Raw genomic sequence first — 15,033 nt, 5'->3', positions numbered from 1 at the left:
GTGGAGGACATAAAATGAGGCACAGCCCCTGCCCTTAAGGAGCTTGAAGTCAGGCTTAATGCAAGCAGAACACAGTAAGAAAAAGAAAACATTGCCCAGAGAGTCCAAAGAAGGTGAGATCACTGCCAGGTAGAGGTCGACGTGATCAAAGATTAAGAAGATGATGATCTTTGAACCAGGTCCTGAGTTATGAGTAGGCTTTGGATCTGCATGTATGGGGAAAGGACATTCCAGGTCAAGGGCACAGAGAGAGTAGAGGGGCAGGCGTGGGAAAGCATGCAGGAAATTCAGGCATGAGAAAGGATTCAGGACTCGTGGAATGCAGGCTGCATATAAGGAGAGGCATGAGAGGAAATCGGGAAAGATTGAACCAAGTGTGTGAAGAGCCTTGAAGGCCAAGCTAAGAACCAAGTATCCAAGGAATGCTTCCTCTCCCACCAACCCCTGCCGCCCAATCGTTCTGGCCACATCATCACATTTGCCTGGAATAGGAAGATTATTAGGGTGATGATATTTGTGGTGGTGCATCTGAACCCCCTTAATCTTCTTTCTCTTTTACGCTTTTCCTTCATACATAAACAAATGCTATAGCAAATGAGCGATTTCCATTGCTAAGTAAGGTTGGCGCTATGTCCTGGGAGTTCCTGCTGTCAGACGATTGCTCGCAACATGGCTCGCAGGAACATTGCTCGCAGACTATGCTCCACGGTTGAGTGTTTTCCGTGAGTTGATTAAAATGTATAGAAGAAGCTGCCACTTTCCTTCTGGCCCAGGGACCCAGAACAGACTACACAATGTAAGACTTCAGATGCTTTGGTAAATTCATTAGTTTGTTCACCAAAGATTTATTGAGCAAGTACTGTGTATATGTATATGTTTAGCACTGCTGTATGTGCTGGGGACAACGTGGGGGAACAAAATGCATGGAGCTCCTGTCTTCACGAGGTTTGCTTTCTGGTGGGAAGGAAAGAGTTAACGAGAGAATTTCAGAGAGTTCTAAAGAAAATGAAGGGAATAGAGAGTGCAGGAGGCAGGAGGAGGGCAGCCACGTCAGGGAAGCTGGTCAGCATGGCCTGAAGGACAGAAGCTAGACGGAGCGGCACGTGCAAATGTGTAGACAGTTGAAGAAACCAGTAAGCGAGGGAAAGGAGAGCCGGCTTGGGATTTGAGGTGCCATGGGAAGCACCTGCAGGTTTTTGAGCAGGGCAGTGACTGAACTTTGAATATTGGGGTCCCCACTTCAGAGCCACCGTGAGCCACCATCTGCGCCGGCCTCCCGGGTGCCGACTTTTCCCGCAAAGTCAAAGCAAGCGCTCGGAGTGCATCAGCTTTTATTTCTCTAGCAATCTTTGTGCCCAAACCACCGTAGCATTTTTAATAATAAACTGGCAGGGAGTCAGACATCTGTACTTGAAAAAAACAGCCCAAGCCAAGTATTTCTAAATGTTTTATATTTACTTGTAACATTAGAATAACCACGAGGTTGCTCTTTGCATAATCGGAACCATTCTCATTAGGGTTCAACAGACCTCGTCCTTCATGGGGTGGGGTGGTGGTTTTCATTATAGCGGGGACGTGGATCTGATGGGAGAGAATCTCTCCTGGTACGTTTGTGGAAAATGGGGGAAGACATTGAGGGAAGCCAGGGCAAGCTAGGGAAATAAGAACTCTGCAAAGATCATCATCAGCTTGGCATTTCAAGCTCCATGAAAAGAGCCCAGGCTGGACAACCTTGGGCAAGTCACTTAACCTCTCTGAGTTTCCATGTACTCAGAAGCAAAGTGGGGATGATAATAGAACCTGCTTCGTGGAGTTTTATGGTGAGGTCTAAATAAAATAACATAGGTAAAGAAGCCTGGGACAAGGTTGTATCTGGTTGCCTTCCTCCAAAATTAGTACTTAACGTCCATGATTGAGACACTACCTTCATGGATTTATATCTTTTGGCTAAAGTACAGTTGCAAAATTTATCAAATAAAAATACAGGATACCCAGTTACATTTGAACTTCAGATGAACAACAAATAATATAAACATGTTTCTTGTAATCTGTGGGGCATACTTGGGATAAGTATTTGTTGATTATCTGAAATAAAACTTAACTGGGCATCCTGTATCTTATTTGGAAACCCTCTTCTAAGGTTTAATGGTTCTAAGATCATTACGAAAAGAGTTTTTGAGATGCCTTCAGTCTTGAAACAGTAACTGGGCCCCTGCATTGGAGGTGGTTTAATATCCTGGTAAAGACTGTGTCTTTCTAGCTCACTGAATCCCCAGGGCCCAGAACAGAACCCAGAACCTGGCATCTAGGTGCTCAATAAACATGTACTGAATGAACAGCTAAAAGACTATAAGACCCTGTTATGCGTCAATCAGATTTGATAAGTATACATACTTCAGACATGCCTTAGATATGAAGCATCTCTTCTACCTGAAGTAGGGGAGAAGACGTGGATCCCCTGACCATGCCCTCGACTCTCGACCACCAGAGCCAACCTGGAATGGAAGAGGAGGGCAGCCTGCGAGCTCTTGCCTTCTCTCGGCCATGTGGGCCACCAATCTGGAGCCAGACCTGTGCCATTTACACATCAGCCCCTGTCCTGAACTCCCCTCCATGGCGTCCCCCAAAATGACATGGGCTGTAAGACCATTTCACACCTATTCATTTCATACTTATTTATTTTATTAAAAAAGAAGATAAAACTTCCAGGTGTGGGGCCCTCTCTTTTCCCCCTTTCTTCTGGCACACGGGAGACATCTGGGCCGTACATGGGGAATGGTGGGGTTTCGGGCTGGGACAAGCTGCGGGTGTGGCCCCTTCTGAGCTTCCCAGGCCAACAAATGTCTACATTTCCTGGGAAGTTGTGAGCACAGAGGATTTCCACAGCAATCCAGGCTAGGCTTATAAAGAAATGATCCCAACATCAAGAAAAGAAACCGGCCAGTAAATTCCTAGTTAGTTCATTTTCTAAGACTTCTGAATGTGTTTTAAATTTTCTCTAAATTAAGATAATCATAAAAGGTTAAGATATTTAAACAGAGCTCCACCTGATCCCAGGGCTTGATTTGTGTGTTTAATTAGTTCCCGAACATATGGCTCAGAGCTTCTTATAAAAACAGCGTAATGACTCAAGGTATATTTGGGTATTAGATTGAATGATGTTAACAGGACCTTCAGACCCATCTCAGAGGCCTTGACCCGCCCTTGATCTGAGCTGGAAGCTTTTACTGACATCTGTCTCAGAGAGACACAAAAAAACCTTCCAGCGGCCTCATGATAAAACAAAAATCCATACGGAGATAGATACTAGGCATTAAAATACTTAGGATTCAGCCGTGCCGGAGGAATGTGTGGCCCCAGAATATGACAGTGGGGGGTGGGCCGTGAGGGGGGGCGCAGCGAGCTGAGAGTACAGCGCCTTGGCTCGACATGGAGGGAGCAGCTGGGTCACAAATGTCCCCGGGGCCCTTTGTTCTTCTGTGTGTTTCAGTCCCTGATAATAAATCAGGTGCTCCAGTGTGGGTGACATAATTCAAGTCACCAGGAGTCACTTCCCCAGCTCCTGTACAACCCCACTGTTCCCCACCCCCCTCCCTGGAAAGCACTTTGGAGACACCCCGGCAGGAGTGAGGGATGGCACCAACTGACCGGCACGCCTTGGTTTTGTTGCGAGACTAGCCCCACCCCTAACCCACACCCACAATGAGAGGGATCTATACCACGTGTCCACATGTGTGTGCTTGTGTGTGCTCTGCATAACACAGCTTTCAGACAGCCCCCTCCCCAACCTCCAATCAGATTTCTGCCCCTGAGTCCTTCCTATGTACTAACTCTAGGTCCATTATGTTTGTGAACATTTGGGCCACATGTGGGAAATGGCAAACTAGTCATCTAGGGCCACAGAACAGGCCCCAGGCGGGGATCAGGCCCATCTCTGTGGCTTCAGCGAACCATCACTCGACCCCCATTTATTCCTTCATCCATACAGTCACCCCTCCTTCTAACAGGCGCTCATCAAGCATCTATTGTGTGTATATTGGGGGGCAGGGCGGGGTCAGGTGCTGCAGGAAAACCAGAGCTGATTTGAGATAGTCCTGCCTTCTCGGGGCTCACAGTTGAAGGAGGTAAGGCCAGTCCCAGAAGTCAAGGACTGAGTGAGGCCATCACAGGGGTGTGAGAGAGGCGTGGGCACCATGACCGAGGAAACGTGAGAAGAAGAGACCGAGGTACCCATTCGGACAATGAAGGTGACAAGGCCCTCCAGGGAGAGGGAGCGACCAGAACAAAGGCCCAGAGAATGGAAACCACTGTGTGGTCCAAAAACAGTGAGTTGCTTTCCAGGTACAAACAGCACACGCATCTCTGCTCATCTGATCTTCAACCCCCTTGTGAAGTCAATAAGGCAGGTATAATTATTTCCATGTTATAGGTAAGAAAACGAAGGTGCTAGGTTGTATACACTTCCTCAGTTTTCACAGCTCAGATGCTGTGGGGCCCAGATGCAAACTGAGGCTTAACCTGCCCAGATCCACCTGAGGCTGAGAGTGAAGAAAAGATCAGATTGCCAAGGGTCTTGAATGAAAAGCTGAGGAGGTTGCTATTTCCTCTGCAGTCACGGGGAGCCACTGAGGACTTTGAGCAGGGCTCGAAGACCCACTGGACAGCTCTGAGCGGGAGAAGCCAGGGCCAGAAGGGGCTGGTGCGGGAAGAAGAAGGAAGACCCTGTGGCAGTCCCTCAGGGGTCCTTAGACCCACCCTGGGCCGGGAGCCAGAGGAGAAAGAACAAGGATGCAGGTGAGTGGAAGTTAGACTGCTCCATGCAGAAGGCAGGAAGGAGGCTTCCCCAGCTCTGGCCGATTCCTCCCAAGGGCAGCTGAGACCTCAGCCTCAGAGACAGCAGCGGTTCAGAGCGATTACAACGAGCCAGGCACGTTCACGGATACGTCCTCATTTAATCCCCATAACGACCCCACAAAGTGGCTAATCTTTTACCTCCATTTCACAGACGAGCAGACCGAGGCACACAGTGGTTACGGGGCCTGGCCATGGCGACCCAGGGCGAAAAGGGCTTAGCATGCAATGTGAGCAGGTCCCACCCAGAGCCCGAACGCCTGATTACTACCTACAACTGCCCTAAGATCTCAGGTGCCTCTCTGATGGCCAGGGATGAGACAGTTTTCATCACCCATCAAACTGCACCTGCCTCGCTGCCCTTCGCCTGCAAAACCACCCCCCCAGTCTGGCCCAAAGTTACCTTTTCCCTTTGTTACCTCCTGCTGGGTCCTGAGGGATCCTGCTGCCACAGCCCAGAAGGCAGGAGGCCAGATCCCGGCTGTGATACAGAGAGAGAGGGGAGGGGAGACCCAGCCTGGGGCGTCACAGCAGGAGACCTCAAACCAGGCCAAGCTCAGTGGGACTAAGATCAAAGGCTGCGGGGTGGGGGGTGGGGTGGGCAGAGCAACAAGGAACAGAAATGAGCAGGGGTGAGGCCGGTCTCATATCATTCCTGTGGCTGCATTGGTGCACCACCGGGGCTTCTTTGAAAGTCCAGGCCACCCCCGGGCTGGGGTGTGAGACAGAAGATCTCCTCCCCTTCCTGGGTTCCCATGCCAGGAGCTGGGGGCTGAGAAGTCATCTGTTGGTAGAAGAGAGTTTAATTTCCCAGTCCCAGGGCAGTGACCTCTCCTCTGCGGATCCCTTCAGTTCCTACATGCAGCATCTCGGGACACTGTCCACATCCGGGCTCTCTGGTGTGGCTATGTTCATTTTCCTGCATGGGAGTGGCTAACTCACGGCTTGGTCTGTTACCTTCTTCATGGCTCTGGGCTTTAGCACCATGAACATTGTAGGAATTCCAGAAATCCTTAAGATCTGCCTGATGGAGAGACACATCTTTTGTGTAGCCCTAAGTTCATAAAAGCACTCAGAGAAGACACTTATGAGGGCCATAGTGATACCTGCTGGGGAAAAGCATTGTCCAGGGAACCCAGGTCCTGGATTCTATCCTAGCTTTGCCACCAACCTCCAAAATAAGCCATATCACTTCAGTGTCCCCATTTGTGGCACTACAGAAAGTTTACTTAGTCCTAACGTTTCCACAGAGTTCCTTTATCTTCACCTACTGATCACCTCTTGGTTAGTTCTTAGTTCCAGGTCACCTCCTCCAAGAGGCCCTCTCTGACCACTCAGGCGACAGCAGTCCCCTTCCCTCTCCCAGGCAGCCCTAACATGTGCCCTGTTTGGTGTCTCCATCTGACCTTTCCCTGTTTGGGTTTTTTTTCTTCTCAGCTTATTAACTATCTCCTTGAATACAAGTTCCAAAAGAGCAGGGAGCTTCTTTCCAGAGTAGGTCTTCAACGAATGTTTGCTGAATGAATGAATGAACCATGAGCACTTTCCTGTGTCGTATTCTTCAACAACCCAGGATATAGTGGCTACAACATAGTCCAAAGTGTGGATGTATTAAAATATATTAAATGAATGCCCCTATTGTTGACATTTAAATTAATAACTACCATTTATTAAGCAGCTAAAGAAGCTCACTTTTGTTTTCCCCATTTACTGTCTGTCTCCCATAGTAAGCACATCAGCTCGTTGGGAATAGGGACCTTCTCTTCTTGTGTGTCTCTGTCCTCACCCCATGCACAAGGTATGGCACAGAGGTGCTATTTGAAGGTATTTGTCAAATGAAGTAAGGACTTTCTTCCCCCCAAGAACACTTTTACTTATCCCACCCCCCACCCCCCACCCCCCCGTGGTTCGACATTTGGGAAGTTGGTTGTCTACCAAGCAACTGCACTTACAATATACCAATTTGCTTTCCTATTTTATAAAGTCAATTCTAGCTACAGTCCCGCCGTTCGGGCAGCTTCTGACCACAAGAATCGATGTCACCATGTCTAGCTGATGCCATTCCAGATCACCACAAAGGAATGTGAGGTGCCAGTCAGCCCAAGTGACTTGGTTGGGAGTCACTACGCCCTTCCATCAGACCCTTAGAAGTTGCAAAGATGCTCAGGAATCCACAGAACCATCTCTGCCAAGCCTGGAGCCCTGGGGTCCCTGGACTGTACCTCCTCCCTCTTGCCAGGAATGCTGGTGCCAGAACAACTGCCAAGCCCCTCTCACCACTGCTGGCCACAGCAGACACCCACAGACTGGGATCAACACAGAGGTCACACAGGGAGCCGGAACAGGGCAACTTCTGGGGTGTCCACTTGGTCTTTACAGTACAGAGACTTGGTGGGGCACAGACACCTCCCTGTGACTATGCAAAGCAGGTTCGGATGGCATGAGCTGCACCCCCACTGATGCCAAGAAATTCTGGGTGTGCCCCTTGGGGTTCCGCCTCCCCGGGCAGCCACAGCCTGGGCAACAGGGGCCCCCCTGGCGGCTGGCTGAAGGAACCCAGGACCACCAACCTGTGAAGGAAACAGTGAGAACTTCGTAATAGTAATAACACCTCGGGAGGTGCCTTTCCACTCTCCAGTGGTTTCCCACAAGCAATAGCGCTTTAAGCCTGGTTTAGGAGGCGGACAGAGCAGACGTTATAAAGGCCAAGAGAGATAGTGTGACAAGTCTGAGGTCAACCAGCAAGATGGGAGTGCAGAGGTCAGGACTGGAACCTAGTTCCCCCCACTCGGCTGCAGCCAGAAGACGCGGACGGGGACTGTGTACCAGGAAGAGACTGCCCAGAAGACAGGAGCAGGGTCTCCCTATACACTTGGCACCCCCACCAAAGGAGTGCCAAACACACCTCGGACATCACAGATTTGTATATTCATTTCATTTCTCTGGATTGCAATAAAGCATATATCCTAATAAAATCATTCTATTAAAACACTTTCCCAACAGACAGAAGTCACATGTCTTGACAAAGAGGCCCCTCGTTTTGTGCTGTGACTGGCAGCAGCCCTGGCAGAAGCCACTCATCCTGGGGAGGCCGGGACATTTCCAGGCAGAACCTGGAGGGAAAAACAGTCCCCACAAACCCAGCTGTCCTAATGGCAGAAGGAGCTGGGGGAGGGCGCATGCAGGGTAAAGGCACCTACAAATCAATAAGACGAAAGGCAGCCTAAGGGGGAAATGGGCAGAGGGCATGATTTATCATCACAGGAGAAGAAAAGGCAGGCACCGTATGAATGCTGGATGTGGACACTCGTCACTCTTTGTCCTGCACAGCATCCCGCTGCCCGTGCGACCTCCAGAGCACTCGCCTGGGATGTGCTAGGTTCTGGGCTGAGTGCTGTGTGCGAATGATCTTGTTGTTTCTATGGCCCTTGGAGGCAGGAGCTTCTACCTTGACTAACAGATGGGGAAACAGGGGAGTCTGGCCCCCGGGGAATGGTTTTGTTTTGTTTTTTAGTTTGGAGTTTTCTAGGTAGAACGAGGACTCTCCGGTTGTCACAGAGTCCATCATCCTGTTACAGCCAAGCTCCCTTAAAAATGTAAGACATTTTCTTTTTTTTTAGCGGCTTTAGTGAGATATAATTCATCTACCACGCAATTCATGCATCTACAGCATACAAATCAATGGTTTCCAGTATGTTCACAGTCTTGGCCACATCAGTTTTAGACCGTTATCATCATCTCATAAAGAAAGCCTCCCTCCCCCTCTACCCCCCTTCCAGCCCTAAACAATTATTAATCCATTTTCTATCTCTACGGAATAGGTTTATTCTAGACATTTCATATAAATAGAACAAGGACACTATGTGGCCTGCTGTGTCTGGCTTCTTGCACTTGGTCCGATGTTTCCAGGTTCACCCACCTGGTAGTTTATATCAGTAACACATTTCTTTCTTTTCTGCTTTTTTATTGAATTAATTGAGGTGATACTGGTTAACAAAATGCTACAGGTTTCAGGGCCCCAATTCTACAACCCATCATCTGTACACGGTGTTGTGTGTCCACCACCCCAAGTCACGTCTCCGTCCATCAGCATTTATCCCCCCTGTACCGTCCTCCGCCTCCCCCCACCCACCTCCTCCCAGTACTGCATTTCTTTGTAGGGTTGAATAAGCGTCCCTTGTAGTGACACACAAGCTTGGATTTATCCATTCATCAGTTTGGGGATATAATCTTTTCTTGAAAGCAGTCCCTGTTCTAAGCGCCTTATCTCACTGAATCCTCATAACCACATTACGAGGTATGTGTTATTATGACCTCTGTTTCCCAGCGAAGGAAACTTGCCTGGGGACAGTCAGCTAGTGAACACCTGCTTGGCCACTGAGTTTGCTTGTAATTCCCAGTGGCTCAGGAGTCCTCTTTTTATAAGGGTCTTCAGGGGCAAATCAAGCACAGCCCAGCCTGCTCATTTGTCCCTAAGTAGAATCCAAAATGGTGCCCCAAGAGCCTCCCATCTTCATTATCCACCCCACCCCCTCCCTAACTGGGATCCTTCTCCAGCCCCTTCAATCATCCCCTCAGTCAGGAACATTCCGGAAACCCACTTCCACAATATAAACACCTTGTTCAACAAATGATGTTTGGTCAACAAACCCCTTCAAAGGGTGTCATGTGGGCCTGTAAAATCCTCATTCTTTGGGACCTCACTAATTCAATATTTGTGATCTTTTCAGGAGGCCGTGCTGGGCTAGAATATGATTCAGTTAGCAAACTTTTCTTCACTATGAACTTATAATTCATAGTGTAAACAAGATTGTGGAAGGCATGTTCAAACAGAGTGTTTGCAAGCCACCTCAAAAATCACAGAAACACCCAGGAGCAACCCAAAAGCTGAGATGCAAGTTACACCCAAACCTTATCGATTCCTTAAGCAGGTCCCCTTAAGACCGACAGGCAGCCTTGCTAAATGGGGTATAGTGACAAGACTCAGGACTCAGCATGCCATGACTGCCTTCCTCCCAAACACGTGGTGGCTCAGAGTTTCTCCCTGATCCTCTGAACCAGACCTGGTCCTCAGTTTAGCTTCTTCTAGAGCAAAGCTTGTGGTTGCCCATCAGACATTCAGCAGAACTGGAGAGTGAGCCCCCAAATCTCCCTTGGGCCACATCAGGCTTAGAAACATTTAAGGCCAGGTGCTGGGAAGGACCCACCATAAAAAGGGACCCTAGAGGGGCTTCTGAACCCGGAGACCCCTCCTACTTTCCATAAAACCTTGTTATTTGTCCCACAGAGAAATTCACCCAGCTCAACTGTCTGAGGACTGGGGGACAGCCCGCAGCCACCGAGGCAAGCACTCAATATCTCCAGGCTATCAAGTCCTGGCTTGAGACCTTTCCTGTGGTCTAGCAAGGGAGACAGCAGAGGAAAAGGCTGCATGGAGGGAGAGGCATCTGCCAATCCTAGTCTTTCCAAAGTGAAACCTTCCACTCCTCTCTAGAATCTTAGGTCTCGGATTGCCAAATGTTGTGGGTTCAGGCTGCCCCGTTCTGTCCCAGTTTGGGGGTGAATGATTTCAAAGTAACAAAGAGATTGCAATCTTCTGCAGCTTTCCAGGGGAGGCCTTTTATCCTGCCCACAGAGCAGATTCAGTGACATTCTAGGGGGAAGGAGGGCAGGGGGAGAGCAGAGACTCAGCGAAACGCAGAGGTTCATGACCCACGGAACCTCGGCTTCCACCAGCGCCCCTGGTGTGCATGCGGAGAATCTCAGGGAGGGACGGAGCAGCTGCCCGAAACCGGCTTCCTCCTGGTTTTGCAGCTGACTTCTCTCTGGGCCCCTTTCTCCTGCCACAAATTGGAACACTCAGCTGGAGGGGACTGCAAACAGCTTTCAGCTCATGCCCTAATTCTCATCTGTTGATGGAGAATACCTGCAGAGCCGTGCGGACAAGAGTGTTGAGGATCGGTGGGAGAGAGCGAGCTGCGACCCAGCAGCAATGCCTGCTATGAACACAGTGGCTCATGACCTTGACACATATTTGCCACTCTTGATATGGCTATCCCAAGTCCTCTTTGGTTCAGATCTTGTATAATTTTATGATTCCTCTTGACTGCTGGGTTTTTGGTTTTTTTTTTGCCTTCTTCAGGGACCTATTTCTGGGACTCTTCCCACCAGGAACTGACAGCGGCCTACCAACAACTGCCCATAGCATTGAGCCATTCAAATCAGAGGCAACCAAGGCCAGAGGAGGCCAGCTTTCCTTGAAACGAGAAATAAGCCCAAACGAGAGTCTTTCTCTGTCAATGCTGAACTGAAACCCTCAGGGCGTGGAGCACAGCCAACGGGGAGGACCCCCTCCCAATATCACCCACTAATGAGACAAACAAACGCAAGACGTGGCCTCTGTCCACCTGGGTTAGACACGGAGGACGAAGAAAGCCAAATACCATCTGAAAAAAGGGAAAAGAACATTGAGCCAAGTTCTGCGGGGAACGGGGAGGTCGCCCTGTCTGTAAAGGAGAGATGATAATCGTGTCCCCTCCGAGAGGGGTCATTGCGACGGTGCCATAAGATAACGCAGGCCCAGTGCTCAGCACAGAGACCCGCCCCAGGCCTGGGTGTCTTATAAAAGCAATCCAGTGTCCATCATATTACTCTCTAGGATCACTCTTGGGTGACATCAGGCCTACGGATATGAAATCCCTCCCATCAGCAGGGCAGGAGCCAGCTCTCTCACCGCCAGGCCCCGCGTTGGCCAGTTCCAATAACACGATTAGTCATTTTTCATTCCTGAGATGTCTACCCATGGGTGGGTGCATGTGTGCATGTGTGAGTGCGCCTGTGCCTTTCAGAGCAGGGGAAAATCCATATTCTCTCTCTTCTGACCGAATTAATCAAATAAATCTTCTGTAAGGAGCTGCTAAATGAATCACAGATGTCCCTGCCCTTTTACAGGTTGCAGAAAGCACCCGCCACAGTTCTTTTAATTTATCAGAGGAAAAAAGATGCCCTCGTGTGCCCCTTCCCGCTTGCAATAATAATCAGAACCAGTCTATTTTCCAAGGGTCCGAGACTCATTTTCAAAAAATGTGTATCAATAGATGTAACAGCGGGAAGATTATTTTGCCAAGTTCCAGCCTCCAGCGCAGCAAAGGTGCCCTGGCTGGGGAGAGCGTTTATAAAACCACATTTAATAAAAGAGTGTTATATTAAGTATGTTTGCGAGTGTATTTAAGCATATGGTTTCCATATCAGGCGTAAAGATGGCAAACACATGGCTTACCTTCTTTCTAACCTTTCCTGGAGACGTCCTTTCCAGGGGGCGGTGGGCTGGGAGGATTTGGCCTGGATGTGAGCAAGCGTGTGTTATATGCTTTTATTTTCACAACTCGGGCTCCCATGGCATAGCACCAAGAAAGGTCCAGAAAACACACGAAGACTCTCTGCCTCTTCTGTTTCTGTCCCTAGCCCAAGAAACTTGCTTTGCTTACTCTCTTCAGCTGTCCCAACACTCCCAGCTGTCCCTCGCCTCCTCTGAGAGGCAGGGGGCTGGCTAACTTTAGTGTGAATCTGTTTCAGCTGCAAAGCACTCGAGTTCCTGGATTTCAAATGTGAGCCCTTTGGGAAAGCCAGAGCTCTAAGGAAGGCCGCCCAGCTTGGCGCCCATGAGCCACTGGGAACAGTAACCCCAGGATTCCTCTGCCTAGAGATCCCCTTTGGGTACACACGTTGGGTCAGACGATTTATCTTTTTTCTTTAGGTCAGCAGCAACGGGCTGTGGCCCTGTAGGCCTGGAGTCCCCAGAAATGTAGCGAGGAAAGGCCTCCACTGCCCACACCCTAAAACAATCTACACAATCCCCCAATTCTGAGACAATCCCGGAAGCCAAAATGCCAAACTAGGAAGGAGATTTGGGGTGGGGTGGGGGGGATCATTTGCAGTGAGGCCGCCCTGCCCACCCCCACCAGCCCAAACAGATTTGCCTGAGCGAGTTATAAATCTACTGGTACCATTTCTTTTTCGTCACTTGCCTAATCCTGTGCCCTTCGTTTCATGTGCTGTAATTATTAACATCTGCTTTCTGAGCCCGGCCGGCGTGGAGCTGGCAAAGGCAGTTTTCAGTCCAGAACAATGGTGACAGCTGTTTCATTTAGCCTAAGGCCGGCACTTCCTGTTCAGTCTACATCTGCCCTCCTGTGTCCAATTTCTGTTTCAGGGGGTTTGTGTTTTGTTTTCTGTTTTTTTCCCCCCCTCATCTGACCTTATTATACATTTAAGAACAGTTTCTAACTTAGCACTCCAGCTAGTATTTGTAGCACATATGTCTGTTAGACTGGCGACAGCCAGACAGAGAGAGAGACACACACACACACACAGAGAGAGAGAGAGAGAGAGAGAGAGAGAGGGGAGAAAGCCAGGATTGTCTGTAGCAGTTAACACGATGGAGGGCAGAGGCAGGAAGGAGGGCTGACCAGGGACCCGGGAACCAGGTGCTAAGGAAATTCCTGGGCCTTGAGGTTGGGGAATGGGCTGACCTCCCTGGAACTTAGACACTAAAAAACGTGGGCTTAACTCATCTGTCCCCTGGCTGGTGTCATCTCTAGAGATTATTTGGTAAGGGGTCACCAAACATCTGACTGAGGGGAGCGTGTTTCTGGGTGGCCATCAACACACAGGGGCCCTTCTCTGGGAACCAAGCAGGCTCATCAGGTGGGGCGAGATCCAGAGGCCCTGGACGCACGTTTTCCCACTGAGTCTCCGGCAGGGCAATAAAAATCCTTTCCAATGTGCCTTGGGGGGGGGGGGGGTCCATGCATGGGGGAAGGGAAGTGCTGCGGACAAGAGAATAAGAGGAATAAAGTTTTGGAGAGTCCGCCTGGATACCTTGAGCATGTATAGGTGCGTGTGACCAGAGAGAACGGAGTCTATGCCCTGCTCATACCCTTCCAGCCCCCTCCCCCCCTCCGTGCCCTCTGATCCAAGTTTGGGCTCCCCAGCTTGGCTGACATGCAAATGTCAAGGTACTATCTGAGACCCCACTATAAGCAGGGTAGAAGCCTCGAGATGTGTGAAGGCTGTCCTCAGGCACTGCTGGGTACTTGTTCCCACCTAGGGTAAATACTGGTCTCCACAGGGGCAAGCACTGGCCGGGATGTGTGTCCTGTGGGGACACAAGCAGAACATGGGAGTCAGGGGACAAGTGTCATTACTCACATCAGGACACCCAGAGGCTGTGCCTTTTGCCGGATCTCAGAGCATCAGGGTTGGCAGAGACCCTGGAGATCCGATGCCCGCCCCCCCCCCCTTATTTTTCTTAATAGAGGAAGAAATTGAGCACCAGAGAGAGGAGTGTGCCTATTGGTGAAGCTTGGGTGTATCGATGGAGAAGCAAATGTTGCTTCTAGCAACTTGAGGCATTTTGACCATTTCAATATGAAACGTCTCCTTCGGTCGCAGACCCCCTCTGCCCTCCAAGTGGCTCATGTGAAAATACTGTAACTCGGGACCCCACAGGCACATGGGAGCAGGGAGGCGAGTTAGGGAGACCCCAGAGGCGGCTACCAGTGCATCTGCCAGGCCCACTCCAGGCCCATCTCTTCTGGCCGCCCGTGGAGAGCTGAGCCCAGCGGTCCTGAGGAAACACTGCGTGCCAGCTTGGCACCTGGGGGTCACGGAAGTCCCTGGCAGGTGCTCACGGGGCCCCATGTCTTTGTAGGAGTAAGCCAACAGGAGGAAGAGCTCAGGTGGAAAAGATGCAGCTGAGAGGGTCCTCCTCCCCCACCAGGTGTCAGGTGTGCAGAGTGGGGAAGGTCCCAGAACCCAGGAGACCCAGCGCTCCCAACCCTTCACTTGAGCCTGGAGTGGCTGGAGGCCCGACCCAGGCAGACACAGGAATTGTAAGGGGCTTTCCCTAAACTCTGGAATCCCAGGACCAGTGGCCACAGCGTCAAGGGAGTCGGATGCCCTTTCTCCCTCCCTGCAGGCACCCAGCCCTCCTGGCTGCCGGGCCAGCCCCACCCCCTTCCCCTGCCCGGACTCCCAGTTTCCCTGCCCCACCGGCTTCTTCTCTTTCTCACTCCTTTTCTTCTTAAAGTTAATTGCAACTTTTTTCTCAGCGCTCTGATCAGGATAAGCCACATCTCATTAGAAAAAGATTTAGCTGGAGCCAACACAGGCTGGAGAAGG

This window comes from Furipterus horrens, unplaced genomic scaffold (assembly GCF_987537825.1).
Source record: "Furipterus horrens unplaced genomic scaffold, mFurHor1.1.pri manual_scaffold_5, whole genome shotgun sequence".
Taxonomy (NCBI): Eukaryota; Metazoa; Chordata; class Mammalia; order Chiroptera; family Furipteridae; genus Furipterus; species Furipterus horrens.
The sequence above is the reverse complement of the archived record's forward strand: the minus strand, read 5'-3'. Positions refer to the sequence as shown.